Source organism: Balaenoptera ricei, chromosome 3, assembly GCF_028023285.1.
Source record: "Balaenoptera ricei isolate mBalRic1 chromosome 3, mBalRic1.hap2, whole genome shotgun sequence".
Taxonomy (NCBI): domain Eukaryota; kingdom Metazoa; phylum Chordata; class Mammalia; order Artiodactyla; family Balaenopteridae; genus Balaenoptera; species Balaenoptera ricei.
Genome location: NC_082641.1, coordinates 51,780,053 through 51,788,336, shown reverse-complemented (window position 1 = coordinate 51,788,336; position 8,284 = coordinate 51,780,053).

Here is an 8,284-nt window from a genome sequence, read left to right as displayed (position 1 = left end):
TTCCTGTGGTGCTACGTATTCCTGCATTTAAACAGTGGATTCAATTCAAAAAAAGCAAAGATAGCACACTGATTATACAGATGAAGATACAAAACTTCAGACACTCCAATACTAGATGGCAACTTGGAATTTTTGTGTTTAAATTTTAAAACTGAATCAGAGTGTGTATGGTCAGGCCACTCAAGGTGGCTGTTCTCTTGCTCTCTGTACACTGCCTGCTCCACCAGTGCCTGCTTCACCTACACCCTGCTCACAAGACTGACCTTCCTACACACTTGCGCAACGTCCCGGGTGGTGATTATCGTTATCAAAGGGGCAGTGAGGGGCGTACCCCTCTGCTGGTTTCCCTGGTAACTGATGAGCCCACCTGACATCAATTCCCCGTATTACTGGCAATCTCTCCTTCCCCCGCTGGGAGTGAAGACAGCCGCCATGTCTTGCTCGTCATCTGCCGCCATCCGTCCGCGCACGGTGGGGTGTCGCTCCAGGACCTTGCTTCAGACGTGGAAGCTCCCTCATCCTTAAACCATTGATGTCTCTGTTGCTGACTCCGGACTCTTTCTTTGGTCGTGAAGCTTGGCAAGTACAGGCCTTGTAGGCTTTCGGGGGACAGCCCAACAAAGCACAAACTGTGATGCGTAGTACTTTTGCTTGGTTAGTGCCTTTTAGTTCCTACATGAAATATCCTACTGCCTTTGTATAATAACTCTTAAATTGAAATTTTATATTTTAAACTGTTAACTGTTTTAAAACTAAGGAATTGAGTCAAGAGAATAATTATTATGTGATTAATTCTTTAAAAAATTTGCCTTATGGAGGTCAAGATGTTAAAAGAATGATCAGCTCCTAGTGTCAAGTGTGCGATAGCTATGCTACTGCTCTGGTGTTTCATCCATTATAGGTGCCACTGCCCTTGGCAGTAGGGTCTGTTTAGAGGTGACGGGTCTGCCCCACACAGTCACTGGTACTTTCTGTGGCTCCTTGGCATTCATGCTCTGCTTATCAATACAATAGCCACTTTCTGCCTTGCTGTGGGCAACGTGGGAATCATTGGTAACTGCCATCCCCTCCTTATTTCATTGTCGGGTCAGGCCATTCCCCTTCCTCTTAAACCTTAGTACCACACCCTTCCTGGATAATTCTGCTTTTTGCTTAAGTTTTTTGAGGAAAAAAAATGCTCATAGCACAGTCCTGGGGCAGAGAAAGCTCAACTTTCCTTTTGTTTTTTGTGTATCATTAGAAGAAGATGAGTCAGGATGGAAATAGGGAATTTGGAGTAACATATCTCATTGTTTTGTCTTGAGAGTGTAGAAACATGAAACACAGTTAATTTTTCTCTTGGGTTATCTTGCCACATTGGTCAAGATTACTGTGGAATTTTATTCAAGCAGCAATTCTTGTGAGTACTATCAATTTAGAGAATGAAAAAAGATTGCATTTGTAGTTCTTATATCACACAAGCTTAGAAATACTGCATTCCACGTGAGTCGTCGAGTTTGGTAATTACAATTTGGCTTCGTTCTGTGGGCTATGGCAGTGTTCATCACTGATTATATCATTGTCCTGTGGTCTTGTCAGTATAGCATGTTATCGTGTTATAATCTGGGTGATGGTATTTCTTTGAAGAAGACAAAATAAGCACATTTTTGTAAGATAGAATTCATTGATTAATCCATGCAGTATTAACTGAACATCCAATTGTGCATAATGTTATGCAAGGTGCTTAACTCACCGTACAGAATGTTGGAGGTTCTGTTTCAGGATGCTGTCTTCTCCTCAACACTGCTCTCTGTTTGCCTTCGGAACACAGTGGCTATTCAAACTAGACGGTTACTTTTTCTCATGTGCGTGTAAAAAACAAGTTACTAATCCTCAGAAGGTATCCATGGAGATTCTCTTAGGTCTGCTGCACTCAGCAAGAGAAGAAAAACTTTCTTTAACGGTAGGACTAGGAGCCCTGGGTGGATGCCCCAAACAGGCCAGGCACATCCTTAGTCTCTGAATCCAGCTTGTAGCAAATTAATCAGCACAACCAAATTCCTCTCCCTACTGTCTATAGCACCCATTCATGATCCACTGTCTGGTTTTCTCTGCAGCCTCTGTGTGATCTCCTGTTCAACACATAATAAGCTCTCATGAAACGTTAGTTCCCTTCCTCTGCCTTTCCTTTTCCCCCCTCGTTGAATGAATGGATGAACAATGAATTAATTCTTCTCTGCTGCCAGCCAGTTTTCTGTGTTCCATGGCCACATGGCAGAACATGCCTACACAGAGTCCCTGAATTTTTGTATTTTGTGTTCAGGTATACTGAGAGAACCTCACTTCTGCCGATCTTAAAATCAACTTCCTGGGAAGGTAAAAGTTCTATCCTTTGTCTAATCTCTGTTGTTCAGATAGAGTCATTGAATTACCCTGGTGGCCCCAGGCTGCCATGACATGGTTGTGGATAGGGGTAAGGACTAGGGAACAGTTTCTCCAAAGGAGGTTCTGGGCAGAAATCACGACAGTTTTTACCACTCCTTACATCTCTCTTGTTCATAACCTTGGTCCAGTCCCAGGTTTCCCCTGTCTTAGATTTGATATAGCAAGTCCCCCTGTGACCATCCTGGGTCCTGTTAGTTGGCCATCTCTCTACTCTACCAATGACACTGGCTGCTCAGGCAGGAGGGTTCCCAACAGTGACTTTTCCACCTCCTCTTCTCCACCAGCTAGGCTCGCCCACCACAGCTTCTGTAGCAATAACTGAGGTCAGTTTTCTTCTAACCCTTCCACTCCTACTGCAGCTCCATTAACTCTTTGTATTCCACCAGTGCCCTTCTGATTCCACCTTCTCTTGTAAGAAACTAGTGAAGTTTCCTTTTCCACAGCTGGAGCTCAGAGGCGTGATCCTGGAACTGCTAGTTAAAACCCAAATTCCATTTCTTCACAGAGATAGTTTTTGTCAGAGTTGAAGTACCATACCTCTGGTGCATTTTGTATCGAATAGGCTTTTTACAGGCTGACATGAGAGCCCAACGACAATTTATAACGTCGACTCTGAGATGATTGTTCCTGTAGACTCGATTATTGTCTTAGAAGTAGACTTTTCTGGGGAACGAAACCCATTCGTAAATTAGAAACCCTCTGATACTTCATATATAGTCTGGACCATGTGCTCCAGCCTATGCCAGAGCACCAGTGTGCATGGGCCTCCATGTTCAGAACACGGGTTCAAAAAAAGGACATCAAAGCAAGGCATAAAAGGATAGTAACATCATACTTCAGGATTTATCAAAGAGGCATGGACACTGGAATTTGGAGTGCACATGGAAAGGATTGCAGTTGGAAGGAGAAGTGAAGGCTGGGGTATTAGACCCCTCTAGTCAGGCATGGCAAAAACTGGGGTGGGACTCAGGACGGGGCTGAGAAATGGTCACTGTCAGTCACAGACCAGGGAGAATCTAGGAAGGGCACTCAGGATGGTGAAGCCAGGGCAGGGATGGTAGCTGGAAGGCACAGTTGTTATTATCAAGGCATCTGTCCCAGGTTGGGGTTGAGATTGGGGACTCTAAGCAGGATCTCGAGAATGAAACAAGATCTCCAACTGGGGACAATGAGAAGCGTGGTCCTCAGAACTAAAATAAATCAGGAGGGGAAAGGAGAATGTACTGGGGAGAAGAGATGCTTACTGAGGCACAAGAGCCCCCTTATCAGAACGTGGCATCAGGGCAGGGAATGGTGATGAGCTGCAAACGTGGGCCCCAGAGAGAAGCCCAGATGCTAGTGCTGCATCTCCATATTTTGGGCCCACCTGCCCCTGCACGTTAAACCGGTCCCCTGAGGAAAAGGAATGACTGGCAGGTCTTCTTTATTCCTAATACACTGCTAAGACCCAAGTACAAGGCTTCCTGCTTTCCTTTCCATTGCCTAGCAACACCACCTCCTTGATTACCAGAGTTGTCATAGTTTTTCTGTATCTATCTACTCTGTATGTAGGTACATGGGGCCTACAAGGAAGAAGGCAAAGTCCTGGTTGTTCAACCAAGTACAAGTTCACTTGCAAGTATAAGAAAGCTCACTCTCAGTACAAGCTCAGAGTAGGGGGATCAACAAGACTGATTTCATGCTGAACCCAAAAATGGACCAGGAGAGAGAGGGAGATGGGAAGAAGGACATTCTAGGGATTCTGTAAATCCCAGAATTACCAGAGACAGAGAGACAGACAAAGAGAGTAAAAAATAAAGTGTCACATAAAGTTATTTTAAATATTAGAGGATATGTTTTATTTATTTTTGTTTTTTAAATGTATTTTTTATTTTATTTTATTTACTCTTGTCTGCATTGGGCCTTTGCTGCTGCACATGGGCTCTCTCTAGTTGCGGCGAGCGGGGACTTCTCTTTTTGCGGAGCGCGGGCTCTAGGGCGTGCGGGCTTCAGTAGTTGTGGCACATGGGCTCAGTAGTTGTGGCGCACGGGCTTAGTTGCTTCGAGGCATGTGGGATCTTCCTGGACCAGGGATCGAGCCCATGTCCCCTGCATTGGCAGGCGGATTCTTAACTTCTTAGGGCAGTCCTAGAGGATATGTTTTAAATGTATATTAAAACAAAATTTCTGTATCAATCATTGTCTTTCTAGTATAGAAATTATTTAATTCTGTCAAACACAAAGAAAAGCACGTGGCTTGCCATTCAAAAAGCCTAAAACTCCCCAGATAAAAATGGTCATAGATGTTTCTCAATCACTGCGGTCATTAAAGGCCAACATTTAAAACTGCTGGGAAATTCTGTTCTCTGTAAGGTAGAAGGAAGATGCATCAAGTCATCCATCATATGACATAATGCCTCAGACAGTTTCAGAAAGTCAAGGGTAGACATCTGCAGGTTCTATTCCCACCTGAAAGTGTATCAGATGGATAGCCTCTTCCTTCAGTGTTCAAGTGGGGGTCTGGAGGCACCGTGCTTAGGAGAAGGGTAGAGTGTTGAAAGAGTCCATGTGTCTGTGCAGTACATATTCATCCACCAAAGGCTGTTGGAAAATACACTTGTATATTTTTCTTCTTTTAAATCAGGGATGCTGAATCTTCTTTTATTATTAGGTATGGCTAACATTCCCACCCGAATCAACATTCTCATACCAGTAAAAAACGTACCTAGTTCTTTTGGTCTTTGTGAGTGTTTGAAATATCATTATTTTGTTTGCACAGAGGAAGTTTTACCATTTCACTCGTCACTTATGTATTCAATGAGGTATATCTAAAAAGAGAAATCTTTCTGGTATGGTTAGTGCTGATAAGAGTTGGAGCAGCGAAGAGGGGACAGGAGAGGAGAAGGGGGTTAAGGAACGCAAAAAGGGTGGAAGCGGGTGAGGACCTAGGAGTGAGAGACTCAGCAGGAACCTGACTCTCACGTCCCCCAGGCAAGCAGGGTCGCAGATATATGTCTGAGAAAATTATTGTTATTACCACCCCTTGAAGTTTTTATTTCCTTCTTGCAGTAGAAATTATTGCCTGGCTTCTTTTTTAAACTTCAAAGTTTATTTTCTCAAGGACTTACTAAGATTTTTCCTCCCTGAGGGATCACGTAAGGAAGTAACCAGTTTACTTTAAAATGTTAGAAGAGTTGACCAATTTATGTAGCTATCAGCTCAAAAGTCCTTGCTCTCTTTCTTCAAAAACTGTAATTCAGAAAACAAACCAAGCAATGCCAACTAAAATACTGTGTCTGGGTTTTCTCTTTTAAATTATTTTTTATTCTTTATCAAAGTAATATCTATGGGTAGTTCAAACCTCAAGTAGTACTAAAAGGCTTATAATGGACAACAGTAGTTCTTTATCTGGTTTTCCTTCTACCAGCCCTTACCTTCTATGCTCACTCAATCCCACTTCCTGGAGGCAGTCACTTACAATTGGCTTAGCTGGTAATTTTGATACTGTTTGATACTTTTCTCCATATTTTAAAATAATATATTAGCTATTTATCAATTTATCCATTTTAGACATTATCTATTGATTTACTTTATGGTGTAGATGATTTGGAATTTTTTTTTTTTAAATAGCCTCAAGCTTCTCATTGGTTATTTATTTATTTATTTAGTTTTGGCTGTGTTGGGTCTTCGTTTCTGTGCGAGGGCTTTCTCTAGTTGCGGCAAGTGGGGGCCACTCTTCATCGCGGTGCGCAGGCCTCTCACTGTCGCGGCCTCTCTTGTTGCGGAGCACAGGCTCCAGACGTGCAGGCTCAGTAGTCGTGGCTCACGGGCCTAGTTGCTCTGCGGCATGTGGGATCCTCCCAGACCAGGGCTCGAACCCGTGTCCCCTGCATTGGCAGGCAGACTCTCAACCACTGCGCCACCAGGGAAGACCCGATTTAGCATTTTTAAAATACATTCCTCCCCTCCTCCTTCCCCTTCCAATATAGTTATATCACCTTGTTTAGTCTGCCTTTACATTGTAATAATAATATTATGTATAATTATAATTAATAATAATTACTATAATTATTCACTACTAAGGCAAATCATCTAATATGATTATGCTTCTTGTACAATGTTTTGTTTTCCTTGAAGCTCTTTTGTCCCTCATTGTACGTGTCTCTTCCGTTTTTCTCCAAGAGTCAGGTGTTTGTGTGTGTATGTGTGTGTGTCTTTCATATTAGAATTACTCATTAAATGTTTGGTGATCCCAATCCCACCCGTCTAGGTGGGATAGGGAGGATGGGAGGGAGATGCAAGAGGGAGGAGATATGGGGATATATGTATGTGTACAGCTGATTCACTTTGTTATACAGCAGAAACTAACACACCATTGTAAAGCAATTATACTCCTATAAAGATGTTAAAAAAAAATGTTTGGTGATCTTTGACTCTGTTCATACTGAAATGTGAAGTTACTAAAAATCTGAATTGAAGTTCTGGGGGTTGTGTGGGTTTGCCAGATTTGTACTGGGAAAGCACTAAACATCATTTGTGGAAGTCTTTTTCTTTTCGTAGGGCATTCAGTTTTTCCGGAAAAGAATCCACGAATTTCTTGTGTGTGAGGTGGGATGTGTGTGTGTGTGTGAGCGTGTGTTTGTGCGCGCGCCCACGCACTATCCTTGCTGCTGGTATTCAGAGCTGTGAACTGGGTGAAGGAGGCTACATATTCCACCATTTAGTGTGGAGATGGTCACTTGCCCTGTTTTTAAGACCCGTGCCCCTCCTCCACTGGGGGGGCGGGTACCTGAGTCCTGTGTCAGCCTGTCCCATACCTCCTCCTTCAGTGCGTGCTGTGTGGTCTTAGAGGAGAGTGTTTCCTACACTTGTGGTTGGCAGCCCCTCTGCAGACCCTGGATCATAGCTTCCTCAGCTTCTTCTCCAGTCCTCCACGCAATTTCCATTGAAATGACCATGTTTCATGGGGAATCCTACGTAAATAATTCATCATGAATGAAAAACACAATCCAAAGCCATTACAGTATACACTTTAAATGGGTGAATTGTATAGTATATGAACCATTCTATAGCACAATAAAACTGTAAAAAATTAATAATCCTTACATCAAAAAATGGTGGAAAACAAGTGAGCATTACTTTTCTAATGAAATAAATTGGGAAGGTCTACATGTGTGTATAAAATAATTTTAATTTTCATATGGGAGATGAAAAATAAAACAGTAAAAAGGCTACAGAGGGGACTTCCCTGGTGGCGCAGTGGTTGAGAATCTGCCTGCCAATGCAGGGGACACGGGTTCGAGCCCTGGTCTGGGAGGATCCCACATGCTGCGGAGCAACTAGTCCCGTGAGCCACAATTGCTGAGCCTGCGCGTCTGGAGCCTGTGCTCCGCAACAAGAGAGGCTGCGATAGTGAGAGGCCCGCGCACCGCGATGAAGAGTGGCCCCCGCTTGCTGCAACTAGAGAAAGCCCTTGCACAGAAACGAAGACCCAACACAGCCATAAATAAATAAATTAAAAAAAAAAAAAAAAAAAAAAAAGGCAAACTTGTGAGTGCCCTGTTTGTATTAGGGCTTAAGTTTAAAAAAAAAAAAAAAAAGGCTACAGAGAACAATCAACTTGGTAACAATAAATAATGTAAATCATAGAAACTGTCAAATTTGAACTTACTTTATAATTGACACATAAAATGTAGGAAAATCTGAGAAATAATATGGACATATATAGCAATGAAAATTATTTTCTGTAAAAGTTCTGTTCTCTATGGAAATTACTCTCATAGGAATAATTCCAAAAGAAATTAAGGGCCAAAACAACAACAGCAAAATCACCTCCCAAAATAGAGAAAATGTCTATAATGAATGGTGTTGGTGGCATACA